The 15,235-nt window shown below is 38.8% G+C and overlaps 1 pseudogene; it reads left to right on the forward strand.

The window, feature by feature from the left end:
- Positions 1-15,235, forward strand: part of LOC140240198 (scavenger receptor cysteine-rich domain-containing protein DMBT1-like) — a 50,845-nt pseudogene that overhangs the window by 18,945 nt on the left and 16,665 nt on the right.

Consider the following 15,235-nt stretch of genomic DNA (forward strand, 5'->3'; position numbering starts at 1 on the left):
CGAATACTACTCCTTCCCTATTGAACTCAGAACCTATGTCAAAAACCTGTACTCGAAACATGACGGGGCGGTTCAAGGACCCCAGTGGTCGTCCTCTAAGTTTGAGTTTCACAGAACTGTGTTTCAATATGATTCCCTGTCTCCAGCCATATTCTTGCTGGGATGTAACCCTATCCTCAGTTATCTTCAGTCATTAGAAGATAAGTTTTGTTACAACAATAACGGAACACGGCATATTCGTGTGCCATTCGCAGATTATTTTAATCCAATCACATGTCATAACCGTACGCATCAACGTCTGATGATTGAACTACTAACTGGTATAGTATGAATTTCATTCTGATGCAAGCCAAATGTAGTTTTTCGATCTGTCTTGATTCGCCATTCGATGTCGAGTTTTCGATTGATGGCACTCCCATTTATGACGTCAAAGAAACATCTGAAAAGTTCTTGGGATCATTGCTAACATTTCGGATGAAGGCTAGCGACGCTTTCATGTTCGTTAAAGACAAACCTGTCACATATCTTGAACAGTGTTGATGAAAGTCATGTCCGAAATGAATACAAAGTAGCCGTGCTGACCAGATACTCTTTTCCTTCTTCTTTTTTTTTGCGTTATGCCCTCACTGTACATGATCTGACAACCACCCAGCTATTTCTCCTTGACGGAATGGTAACTAAGCAATTACAGTTATGGTTGAAGATGCCAGCACACGGCGCTACCCTGGCGATTCTCCACAGCCAAAATGGTCTCCAATTCAAAACCATATCTGAGTTGTACAAAGAGTGTCGTGTACTAGCACATGCGTCGTCACATTTGGGAGCTGACACTAATTAGGTTCAAAATGCTGTAGATAACAAAGTATCACGGGAGTCAGAATGGGCAAAGAACATGGCATTGTGAGAAATGATGCAGCCTGTGAAGTTTATGTACATCAATCACAAAATGTAAACAAATCGGAAGACAAAGACGAAGATCTAGTTGATACGGAACATAACGATTATTAAAAATCTAAATTCGCTCCCTTGGTTTTTCAAGGTCGACTTTCTGAAGTTGGTGGAGTTAGAAAGGGGGCGACCTTGACATGGAGACCACTTACAAAGAAAAAAAACATGTGTATATTCTACCTCCCTAAGGGCGTGTTGAGCTTTATAACTCGTGCGGCTATCAATACCCTCCAAACGGCAGATAACCTCAGCAGATGGAGCAAAAAGCTAACACCCGCTGCACATTATGCGGAAACCACCAAACCCTGTTGCATATTCTCAATAATTGCAAAAGTGCACTGGAACAGGGTAGGTACAATGATCGACGTGATAGCATCTTGCAGTACTTTGTCTCTTTATTAGGCAAAGTGAAGCTCGACAAAGTCTTTTGTCGTGTAGACCTCCCGAGACATGATATCAATGGAGGCACAGTTCCATCTGATCTTACATCCAGCCCAGAAAGACCAGACACATTCTTAGCCAATCAAAGAAGCAAATCAATATCATGAACTCACTGTCCCTTTGGATCAAACATTGACTCCGCTCAAACAAGAAAAACTGAAAATACGCCTCACTGGTGAGTGACATTGAGGATCGAGGATACTACATGCAATTTGATCTAATCTGTGTATAGGTAGAATCCAGGGGACTGTTGACTAAGGAAAACAAACGTCAACTCACAAAACTGTGTAAGTTTGTGAGGGACACCCGAAGAGTTTAGGAATATTATATATAAGAACACATCGAACATTGCTATTCTTACCTTGTCTGCCATTTACAATGCACGCAACGAACCCTCGATGATAAAACCGGCATCTCCAGCCTGCAACTGAAAGCTCTTAGTGTTTCTAACTAGCTCTATGTACACGCACATAAATACCCATAAACAGAATATACACACCCATGATCACACATACACACACAAACACACACACACCAGGCACACTCATCTCACACACTCACACATTATTATAAACGCACAGAACGCATACGCAACACACACAATACAAGTGGGCCCATGTGCGGACCCAGGCCTTATATTCAAATGGCTTTTTGGCGAGCATTATAGATTGATCGTTATAGGTCAATGATATTGATAATTTTAGTATATAAGTGTGTTCTGTAATGAATGTGTTTTTATAATGAATAATGTATAAATTTTGTATTGTTGGTAGGGTAATAAGATTTTTTTGGGGGGGATAAATTGTCACAGATTATTAGTTAAGTGTGTTTTGTTTAAACATTCATTGTATTTGGGGAGTTCCTATAACTCCATATTTTTTTGATATAGGTTTTTCCGGCCAATTTTGCATCTTTGTCAGTCCATTTGATAGAAGGTTCATTCAATTTAGCAAAACCCCTCGTTATCGCACAGTCTGTATTTCAAAATTGCAATGTGTGCGTTCAATTTAGCATTTCGATCAATGAAATTTGCACATGTGGCTTTCGAATTCGTAAAAAAGGGCATTTAAATTGGCTGGTACTCTACGTCGTTCATTCCAATTCGCCACCACTCACCGAAAAGGGTATTTGAGTCATTCAATTTCGCGAATGGGCAGTCAAATTCCAAACACTTTCATTCCAATAAACGTCATGTTATTTCTTCTTCTTTCTTTTTTTTTGTTGTTGAAAAGGTGAGAACATTTAAACGTGAGCATTTCTACGTGACGTTTTGTTTCATCCACACACTGATAAGCAGTAAAAATATAATTTTTTGACCCGATATAACTCGAGTTTGTTGTTCCGAAGCCCCCTCATCATACATAATTAGAAGCCTACATGTACCAATACTACAGATTAACGTCATCTTTTACAGTCATGACAGCACAAGTTAGATTCCGAATTATATCTCAAAAAAAAAAAAAATAGACAGAATTATAGGAACATGTGATTTCCTAGTACTGGCCGACACACTCGGAATAAAGCGCTCAACGGCCAGATAAGCTGTGGCCACATGCACTGTCTTCGGACTGGGAGACTCAATAAACACATTGAAAAAAAAAAAAATGTTGCCAAAATCTCTAAAACGAATATGAAAATATGAAGTGTTATGCATAAAAAACAATAACTGCACACGTTAAAAAACAAAAAATAACAAAAGTATAAACATTTTGTGCTAAATTTACTGCAGAAGATGATAAATTGGATGGCCCAAAATGAATTCGAATGAACGAGCGCAGCATATACGTGATCACGTGACCATATCATTCTAAATTGAATAATCGGATAAGGAACTGCTGCTTGTTTTACGAGTTTCAATTGAAAAAGTCTTAACTAAAATGAGGTTAAAGGTAATTTGAATGCTCCAAAAAGGTGAGAAATTAGCCGGGAAAATGTATATTTTGTATTTCTATCTATGTGGCTTAAATTCGGGGTACAGTGTTTTCCTCTTGTGATGACTATGATTGTAACGAGGTTTCGGTTGTGATGAAGTAGAGATTAGGGCCGTGGCGTTGTCCACTCTGTGTGCTTCTTGTTGTTGTTTAGTTGTTGTTGTTGTTGTTGCTGCTGCTGTTTGTTGTTGTTGTTGTGGTCGTCGTTGTTGCGTGTTTGTTTGTTTGTTTGTTCGTTCATTTGTTCGGTCGAGGTGAAGTTTCGATACAGCGAGACAAGGATTCCGGTCCAGGGGATTATAGTTGTGGCGGGAGTCAACTGTAAGAGATATATAAGTAGGGTTTATATTTTGGGAGTGTTTTATAGTCATGACGTTAACTGTAATAAGTGCATGTTCCTATCATAATTATATGCATGTTATATACTTATACACAGCAATTATTTACGGGCCGGTCATGTTAATTTTGATTCTCCCATTATGTATTGAGGGATATTGTGTGATTTATATGTTTGTTGTATTTTTTATGTTATGTTCTGGCCGGAAAATTCCTCTCTCTTTTTTTTTTTCTATAATATTGGATGTGAAATAATATTACTATGTTGGGTGGATTTAGTGAAATTGATTGGTAGTGTATTTTATTATTTTTGTATAATTGAATGAGTTATTAGAGTTATGTATTTATGTATTTTTTTTTTTTTTGTGTCAGGAGAAATGTATATTGAAATATTCTTTTTTGTTGTTGTCCTGAAACAGCTGATCAAATGTATTGTGTTTGTCTGTAAAATAATGAATGTATACATTTGTGTCCTTTTCAACTGTGTTGTAACGGACCGGGTCCGTTGCCTTTCCTTCCTTGCGCTTACCTGCCTGTGGGCAGTATAGTTAAACTTAGGATTGTTAATTGCATGCTTTGATTTATGAAGAAATAAAGTACATAGTGTTATATAAAACAAAAATAAATCAAATGAAATAAAGGACAGAACACAAAATTTCCCGAGCCATCCCGTTACCGCTTGATGACATGCCATACTTCATTCTGCCATAAGATGCCTTCTTGATATTGATTCTCTGAATGTAGCCATGGTAACAGAGTCTCCACAGGGATGAGAGGATCTACAACGGCTGGATCTCCAGGCGCTGTGTGTGAAAGGATGCACTGGAAATCCTGGTCCAGAGATAGAATCCTCCTCACCACCATGCAGCTAAGCCCTCCATTGTGGAAGACATAACGGAATGTTGTGTATACTTTCACCACTTCTGCCCTCCACAATGGAATTGTGGATAAAGATCGTGCCAGGAGCCTGGAGAAAATTTGCTCAGCTTAAAGATGTTTAGCATGTTACAGGAGGAAACAGAGATACCAGGGCTAAAAAGAGGCAGCGGGAGATCCTCAAACACCTTTCAGTCCCTTCTTTATGAAGTGTCGGTTCTTATCGTTGAGGAGGCAATGTTGCTCAGGGGGGCGTGAAGTAATCTTTATACCATTTCCTGCTCATTGATTACCTCAGGCGTCACCAGTCTCCTCTCATGCTTCTTATGGGACTTGGCAGCGTCGCTTGGAGGAAGCTCATTATCACTGTCTGAGGATGACTGTGCTGGAGGAAGATATACTTCGGCTGCTTTATCAATTGGGGAAGCAGTGGGCGGTGTACGTGTAGTTGATTCAGCTTCAAATCTGGAGGTATTGTCAGGAATAGGAGATGGTTCTTCAGAGGCTTCTTCGGATCCAACACAACTGCCCTGTCCATGGCGTCGGTCAGCGGTGGCATTTGTGACCTCAGTGGCGGATCTAAAGGGGGGGGGGAGGTTCGGGGTTTTAAACTCTCGCCTTGGGCTGCCAAGATTAAACAAAACACAAAAACAAACAGCAATTAACATTTTTTTTAAGACCACAATGAACATAAAGGCACTTTTCTTGTCTAAATTTTGTCAATGTCATAACTGAAAATGCAATTTTTTTACTCCTTACGAGGCGAAAATTATAATACACTAACAGTATACATTATTATATGTATATAATAATATTTACTTATGAGTAAATTTAGTGTTTATCAAGATGGCAGCCTCGCGTCCCCGAGTGCACCCCGTGGAACATAACTTTAGTAAACCCTATATTTTTATTTTCTTCTATGCTTTCTAGTAATATCAGAATATTTTTTTTTGCTCGAACAATGCGGTTACGTTTTAGCTTTTAATGAATAATTTCAGACGAATGATAAAGTGAGAGTGGTTCTCTCACTCTGTCCGTACTTATAGTAAAATGAATAGTTTGTATAAGTTATGATCACAGTCGTTCGCAGTGATTTTTTTTTACTATGTTTAATTATCCAGAAATTTGATTCCAATTCTCTATAAACGCGACTTTTATACTCTGTTTTTACAAAAAGTCCCTACCATGGGAAGGGGTATTACCCTCCCACACCCTCCTCCGCTAGGTCGCTTCGCTCCCTCGCCGAGGATCTCACACTGTCACATAGTAGAACAAAGTCCTACCCCCGTGTGTTATAAGCATAGTCCTTCGCAATACTTTTTTCCATTGTTTAATTCCCTAGAAATATGCTGTAAAATGCTCCCACACCCTCCCACCGGTCCCCCACCAACCCCCCCCCCCCCCCCCGCTCGGTCGCTTCGCTCCCTCGCCGAGGATCTTACACCGTCACATAAAATAAAGTCCTACCCCCGTGTGTTATAATCATAGTCCTTCGCAACGATTCTTTCCATTGTTTAATTCCCTAGAAATATGCTTTAAAATGCTCCCACACCCCCCCCCCCGCTCGTTCGCTTCGCTCCCTCGCCGAGGATCTCACACCGTCATATGAATGTGCCCCCGTCGAGATTTTGCCCCCACCCCCCCAAAAAACAAACAAACAAACAAACAAAACAAAACAAAACAAAACAAAACAAAACAAAACAAAACAAAAGTGTTCCGGTGTGCAGCACCCCTAAATTATTTCGGCAAAGAAAAAAAAATAGAGCATGCAAGTGTGCTTGAAATCGCAAGCTGGCAACCCTAAGAATGAAAAATCTCCCTACTGTGGGAGGGAGGATAACCCACCCCCACACCCTCCCCCCCCCCCCCCAACCCTTCCCTCGCTCGGGCTCGGTCGCTACGCTCTTTCGCAATACCCAGCTCAGCCCCTGAAACCCATTCCTTGGAAAAAAAGCTAGATCCGCCCCTGGACCTCGGTTCTTTTTTTCCAGGTTGGCATGACACGGTGTTGACCTAGCGACGACTCGATGCCAACCTATTTTGCCACATGATTGTGTGTGCGATTCGGCAGTGTTCCGAATAACGTTCGGATGAATAATATTCGAAAGCCATAGGGATGTTCCGGGTACATTCGAGGCGCATACAAATGGCAGTCTAAAGATTCCAAATGCATTCCATCGGAATTCTTTCAATATCGAGATAGATTCCAGCAGCGATTGAGATGCCTTCGAGGTGCATTCTGGTTCATTCGAGGAGCATTATTCACAGATATTCTGGCAGGATTTAAAACATGCCTTTCCGGTTTTCTCTCAAATAAGGTTAGACCTTTTCGACTGCTGTTGGAATGACGCATGATTATTTAGAATACAGTCAGAGTGCAGTAAAAATGCTCTGCAAATGACGTTCAATATTTTTCAACTTCTAATGCACGTCGAAAATTTTGAGCATGAGCAAAACATTCTAGCCAGCCAAAAAGAATTGGCCCGAATGCTTGGAACGCACTCAAAATATTATCAGATTTTTTAGACCTCAACTTTCCAGAAACGCAGGAAGAATTTTCATTCCGCCAGCATTCGGGCTCATTCCGCCTCTAGTGCGATATCTTACGGAAAGCTTTTAAAAACTACTTTTGTTAATATTTTGTTGATTACAAATACATTTATTACAAATACATACACAAACAAAACAAAGATGATTAATTGACGTGAACATATGTAAGGATTTGTAAAAAGATTTGTTCGTATCAATCGGATAAGATCAGCTGATAACCATTCTCCACATTGATTGAAATGTGGAGAATTTTGACGTTTTTATAATATTATATCTTGCGTTGTCTTCCTGTCATGTTATAGCCTTGTCTCATTGGCCCGAATTCACGAAGGTGGTACAAATGAAACCATGGTTTAACCCTAACTAGTCCGGGCTATAATAGGTAGATGATAGAGACGGGGGGGGGGGGGGGAGGGGGGGGGGAGGGGGGGGGGGGGGGCTCCCAGGCCCCCTTCAAGATCTCGGCCGTCGACAGCGCGATCGCGGCGACGAAAATTGACACAGTCATTGCCTATGACGTAATCTGAAGTACCATGAAGTTGATTTTTTAGAAGATTATCATTTATGCTAAATTATGCTAATTTATGCATAATGATGCGTGAAATCAGACAATTTCGTATAAATCACTGAATAAAGCTCAAAACAGGCATATTTTTGTGTAAATATTCTTTTTAGTTTCCTTAGCAAATGTAAGAGAAAAAAGTATTTCATTGTTTTTTTTTAAATTTCTTATGTATTTCTTTGTATTTTCGACTTTATGTTTTTCATTGTTTTTTCGATAAGATTTGTCCGTGGCATTGTTCCGAACAAGAAAATATGTTATTAATTGATTTTAATCAGTGAAACCCCAAAATAATCATGCTTTTATGAAATTTGCCTATAAGCAATGTTTGCATTGATTTTGTTCACTAATTCACGTTTTTGAGCAATTTTTGGGCTGACATGCACATACATAATTATGTTATTTACGTTCAACTTCGGAACCGCGCACCCCGTTGTCAAAAAATGCGGGAGACTTGAAAGAAAAAAGTCCTGAAACGTCGCGGCGATAGCTTTTCGCGATAGCGATACATCGCGCGGAACGTCGGGTGGGGGGGGGGGGGGGTGGGTCCTCCTATTTAGGGTTAAACCATGGACAAAAACCATGGAGCGCCAAGAGTGTTGCATGGAATATAATTTTCTTTTCGAAATTAGTCATTTCGTCAATGAAATGATTATTTGTAACGAAATAACATTTTGTAAGTAAATGAACATTTCGTCCACGAATTACAATTTTGTTAACGTAATGGTCATTTTGTCGGCGAAATGACCAATTTCGTAACGAAATATTCCGTGCGACACTTTGCGCTCTATAATCTATGGTTTTTGTCCATGGTTTAAACCATGGTTTTTTGTACCACCTTCGTGAATTCGGGCCCTTCTGTCTGTCTCTCAGTCTTCATGTTGTTGTTACAGTCTCGTTTCATGTTCATTCATGTGTGTATATATGTCAAGTTGTATGTCTGTCTGTTTGTTACCATGTTTCATCGGTGGGCTTCAAGACCACCATTTTCTTTTCCTAGTCTTTTATTTTTCTTTGATTCTTTTTTTTTTTCTCTTGACGTTCTTTACGTGAGGGGCTCACATTCTTCAAGGTTAGTTTTTTTAGTGGGTCTCTCTGTTTTTTCGAAGTTTCCATGCTGCTCCTTCATTTTTACCACTTCATTTTTGTTTCATGACAATGTATGATTACTATAATTTTCCAGTTTGAATATTGTATACTTATTTCAGTTTACTTTGTTTGCTTATAAAAGCTTATTTTCTGTTATCCAAGAAAGTGAAATGTCTTATGTTCTTGTCGAAAAAATGAAATAAAGGTGAATAAAATTTAATTGAATTGCATCCGCAGTTTTATCAACTCTTTGGGTCCTTAGACTGCTGATTGGCACAGAAACCCCGTAACATTGCACACACTGTTCAAAGTACGTGCCACCATGAATGGTAATTCAGAGGCCGTTTTGATGAATTGATTTAGAAAGAAAACATGTGACAGATATAATTCTGCACTCCCTATCCTGTTGTGAGAGTTGTTAAAATTAAATCACTTCGCTCCTGAAAAATCATGTCAGTAGAATTACATTCGTTCGAAAGAGTCTGCAACAAATCAGATCACAATATTTGCTGACGGTGGTTTGCTATGTTTAGAGAGAGAGAGAGAGAGAAACGCATGAAAATATTCAGAACAAAATGGAAATATTGCTCTTTTGAGAAAAAAAAAAATATGCATCAATATGGGATCAGTGCAGAAATGAACTGATAAGAGCACAGAAGGCATCTTATACCACAAAATGTTGTATGTTAATGAGTAAATACATTTTTTTGAAAAAGCACTTATACCTAAATTCCTCCAAGGACGCGTTTTCTATGCAAATCAAATATTCATATTTTTTGCATCCCTGCCAATCTCCCCTAAATTGTATTGATGGTACGGTCCTTAATCTGTACAAACTATGCCATCTGTGCCCTACTGTTGAGTAGTCTTGAGAACCCAGATCAACGATCACACTTTGAAAACATAATCAAAACCTAAGGGGAATCAAAAATTTCCCTTTGGAACGAATTCCCCTTAATATGCCTCGTTTACAGACGTACATTCCCTCCATGGACGCTTTTTATACTTATATATGTGACCGTGCATCACAAAAACCAATAAAAAGAACAAAAACAACCCCTTGATTTCACGTGAGGACTCAGAAAATGTCAAATGGGTCAACCTAGGCAATCTTGAGTTTTTCATATTATCTTAAGGAGTTATCCTTCCTCTATAATATTTCTTAGTTTGGGATCATAAAATGAATATAAAAGTGTGCTTTCAACAGTATTTTCTACAACCCGTTTTTAGTATAATGATCAGATATATCTTAGAGGCCCCTTTTAATTTCTTGAAAATCCTTTGCACAATCTTCACTCTCAACTCTTATAACTGTTGTAAGGATGATTATACTGCTTTGAAAGTTGGCATTAATCACGGACGGAATATGTTTATAAGGCATGCTCAATTTCAGCTTAATCTCATAATTTCTTAATTGTTGTTGCTCCGGTGGTTTACATCCTGTGTTTTGTCCCTTTTATCGCACAGGTAGCACGGCTGATTTTCAGATTCTTACATTTGAACAACTATGAATTAATTATACTGATTACAGAGTTTAAGAATGTGTGATAATTGGATGAAGAATAAGAATATTTTCAAAATTAAGAACAAATTGCAATGAGCAAGGATGATGACATGGCAGAGTCACCATAAGAATGCATGAATTAGGCCTCAAGGAAGCAGAACAAAAGAAGAAGGCATGCATAGATTATACAGTGTTGAACTCGTAAGCAAGCGGTATTGTAATGGAATTACACTGCTACATTTCTTAAAGGCATAGTTTATCATTTGCAGATGAAACAAAAACCCAGCATTAGTGCTTTAAACTAGTTCTATAATGCGAGTTAGGGATAGAGACAACCACTGTAAAAAACTGAATCCGTATAATCGATGTTAAGTATTGTTAAATACACAAAATGTGAACAATAGTTATAATAAGAATACTTCCAGATTAAACCGTCTACAGTTACGGTTTATTGAGAAAAATACTGATATCTCCTTATATTTTAGGCTTTATTGGGCAAAAAAAAAAATGTGGTAGGTCGTTTTGTGATACAACAGACCTACACATATGCATCAAATGTGATATCTTGAACATTTTTAAAATCACTGCTCCCAAAGGTAAACTGGACCTTTAACATATGAACCTCCTATGTCATCATCCTTGTTCAGTGTAATTTTGATTAAGGTTTTTCAAAACTATTGTTTCTCTGCTAAAGAACCACAATAAATTCCACAGATCTATACATGGAGTTATTGATTTATGTACTATATGATATGAAATTATTGTAGAAATCGTCTGGAATGTCCTCTAAGCGCTTGAATAGACTCAAGTTCAGCTTAATTTCATAATCTATTCATTGTTTTTGCTCCAGTAGTTTACTTCCTGGGTTTTGGCCCTTTCCTCGCACAGTTAGTACGGCTTAGTAAAAATTACCGCTTGAGTAGACCCTGTACTTCAGAGCCTCTTTTCTCAGTTCACACTTTCCCCGAGTTTGTGGTTTCTTTCTTGAATTTAGATAGGTTAGGGGAGTTCACTGAATTGAGTTATATATCATTTTAAAGCTTAGAGTCTGCTCTTTCAGAATCTCCCCTTAACCGAAAATCCATGTATGGGGACTTTTTTTGTTGGTTTTGTGATGCAAGGTCACGCATATGTGTGTTATATATATATATATATATATATATATATATATATATATATTATATATTATATAATCATGTATATGTGTGTGTGTGTGTGTGTGTGTGTGTAAAAGATGACAAAGTAAGGTAGTAATGCATTTCAGTCTAACAGTGCTATTTATTCAGACCAAATTTTCGACGAATATATATATAGGCCTATAAAATTGGTAGCAAAACTTGCACATAGATTGTGTGTGTAGATCTGTGTAGATCCTGAAGAAGTGCATTTCACCCGAAGGCTTGAATAAAAGGGTGCAACCCAACATCAGCCACGTCTATGTGCAAGTTTTGCTGCCAATTATATTAACTGTCCTTGCACCGCCCCGCCATGTTGTGGTTAAGTCCCTTATACAGGGTGGCCCAGAAAGAATGGAACACCTATGAGCAGACGTATACCCTTGTGTGTATGTCTGCTTCAGAAACGGATTTTAATCTAACATCACATCGCATCCTGGTCGCTGATGAAGAATGTGATGACTAACCTGTTTGGTGTCTTGTTTCTATATCATGTGCTTTCCTCGCCAGGATAAAGCGTTTTTAGTCTAATGCCATTGTAGGTTTTTATCACATTCACTTCTGTTCGTTTTTGATCAGTGGCTACCAGGAAAGGCGGGTTGACTATCAGGTAAAGTCTGATTGACTATCAGGAAAAGTCTAATTGACTACGGGAAAGACCGTTGACAAGGCACAACTAGATCTACTGGCTAGGATGTCTCTATGGGGGCCGGAGGTGTGAGGTTGCGTCAGTGAAAGACAAGATGAGGTGGGTCTCTGAACCGTTTATCTTCGTGATAGTAAATCGGAGCATGACGTTGGCAATGTAAGTCCATTGAAAAGCTATCAGGGATTCATTTTTGTCATGTTTTTAACACTGAATTCATCCTTTCATCTTGGCTCTTCATGGAGGGAACCAGTCTCTGGATGCGTCGTTGCTACGCCTAACGCGCACTTTCAGGCACACTGCGCGGTTACCATGCACTGTGGCAGCAACTACCAGACTAGACGCATTCCATCACAAGCAGGTTAGTTTTGAAATCCGTCCGACCAGGGGCAGACGTATACCCTTGTGTGTATGTCTGCTTCAGAAACGGATTTTAATCTAACATCACATCGCATCCTGGTCACTGATGAAGAATGCGATGACTAACCTGTTTGGTGTCTTGTTTCTATATCATACGCTTTCCTCGCCAGGATAAATCGTTTTTAGTCTAATACCATTTTAGGTTTTTATCGCATATATATACAGGGTGGCCCAGAAAGAATGGAACACCTATGATGTTTAACTCGTATTGTGCCATTATGTCAACCCCCCCCCCCCCGTGCCATATTTTTCTGAGAGAGCAATGTAATCATACTTTGGGAAATACTTCTGCTTTTTTAAGTTGAATACATTTTAATTACCCTGGACATGAAATAAGCAAAGTTGTAAAGAAATTGCCACTGGGGCATTTGGCGGTTTATCGATCGGATTGGGCGGCTTTGTACTCTTGAGCAGAATATGCGAAGTTGGCAAGCTGTCGACTTAGTCGGGCGTGCGAACGTGGCATAAAAAGACTTAATTTCAGCTATATTGTTGGAAATATGTCATTATTTTGAATACCACCTTAAAGGTTCTACCTTTTCCAATAGAATGACACTAAGTTCTTTATTTTTGGTTAATGCATAATGATTTTAGCACCATTTTTGTCAACCCTTGCAATTTTCAAAATGTGACCATTTTACACTTTCATTGAATGATCAATTGAGGCCAGCGGCTAAGTTGCAATTTTGAAAGACAGACTGTGCGATAACGAGGGGTTTTGCTAAATTGAATGAACCTTCTATCAAAGGGACTGACAAACGTGCGAGATTGGCCAGGAAAACCTATCATAAGCCCTTTCAGTTTTGCAACTGCAGTTGACAATAATCTGTAAAGCGGTCATATTGGAATTCACCAATATGACCGCTCCAGGGGTTCTTGGTTTTTTAACCCCTATCCAAAATCGAAAAAGCATGATACAAGGGACCTTTGTGCCAAATTTGGTGATGCCGGAAGAATCTGAACCAAACACCCCATTTTTTGCCCGTTTCATATGCCTTCTATGCCCTGAAAAGGCGAGCTGCTTTATACAATTCTATGCTCCTTAGATGATTTGTTGGTCTTCTTTAAATGTAACTTCAGTATATCTTTCACATGACAATGGAAAGACTTTATAATGATCGTCATACTTTTACGCATAATAATCCATTACTGTAAGCTTACATGGGAAGTATCAGGTCTGTATGTACGTATCATTATGTCACGTGTGTGTTTATGTTTGACGAGTCGTTCTGGTAACTAAAGACTTGTATCTGGAGCTTTCTATCCCCACCCCCTACCCCCCCTCTCTCCCCCCCCCCTCTCTCTCTCTCTCTCCCCCTCCCCCCCCCCCCCCTCCCTCTCTCTCTCTCTCTCTCACTGTATTCAAGAATAGATCTTCTGGGGAATTTGACAAGCTCAACATCCGTGACAGTATGACTTTATCGTGTCCTTACAAAGTGATCTATGCAATGTGGTTGAATGGTTGAATGAACAGCTTAAATAAGGCAGCCTTTAGCCTATGATTATTTCACCTGCAAAACAGAATTATCTCTGATCTCAACATGGCGTCCCATGGAGTAGGATGCGTGTTCATGTGCTGCTTCTTCTTTTCAGTCCAGTACAGCTTTTCTGGTAAGTAGAAAATACATGAAGTTATTTACCGATTGCTATCAGAGTGGTGAAATCAGATGAGATACCATTACTGACTTAAACTGGTGCTATTTAGTCAATGCACAATGGTGAATATACCGTAGAACGGAATCGTACTCAGTTATCCTTTGGGATAATATCAAGGACAATTTGCTTTCATAAGAGATGTTGATTTGGAATGATTTGATAAATCACATAGCACTAAAAAATAACACGACGTGATATCAGGCAGTAATGTTGCACACTCGAACAATTACAAGTTTTTCATTTTTTTTTTTCTCATTCCATCTTTGTCTTTACTGTCAATCTTTGTCCAGTACTGAACTAATGATTTGGATGATTGTTTGTTTGTTTGTTTTTTTTTTTTTTAAGACAGCTCCCTTCCTCTCTCTTTCTCTGTGTGTGTGTCACTGTTTGAGTTTGTCTGTCTGTGTATCTATGTCTCTCTCTCTCTCTGTATATATATATAAATATACGTATATGTGTGTGTATGGTTGAGTGTGTGTGTGTGTGTGTGTGTGTGTCAACGTGTGTGCCATTTCCAAGAGTAATACGCATATTCTCGTTCTTAGCTATATCTCGGATAAAAAAAAAATACAAACAAGAAGAAGAAGAGAACGGAACAGAATTGAAGGCTTTTATTCAATTTTTGCGGGGGGGGGGGGGGGGGAGGCGGGATGAGTGCGTTACTTTAAGATCCATGAAAAGGGTATAAATAGTTTCCGATATCAAAACGGAATCTGAAAAACAAAAAACAAAATGTGAATGTAAAAGATGAATGCAAGCTAAATAAAATGGACAGTACTGATAAGTTGTCTTCAAGCATACCAATGCTCGACCTTATGAAAAGAATGGTGATATTTCGGATGCTTCCTGATTGTGATTATCAGAGCCATCTGTCTCATCAAGGATAGTGTTTCAAATAGATTGGTGGTGAAACAATTTTGCAACTTTTTTTCAAGTTTGATATCGAAATGATTATACCATGATGGGATCAAAGAGAGAAAACTGACGACGTGATGAAGTGTACAAATACAACCAAAAAGAGGAAACAACAAAAAAACAAACAAACAAACTAAAAAAGTTATTAAGGAGAATATCATAGAGGTGAGCGTCTACGGTGTCAGC

This window comes from Diadema setosum, chromosome 16 (genome assembly GCF_964275005.1).
Source record: "Diadema setosum chromosome 16, eeDiaSeto1, whole genome shotgun sequence".
NCBI lineage: Eukaryota > Metazoa > Echinodermata > Echinoidea > Diadematoida > Diadematidae > Diadema > Diadema setosum.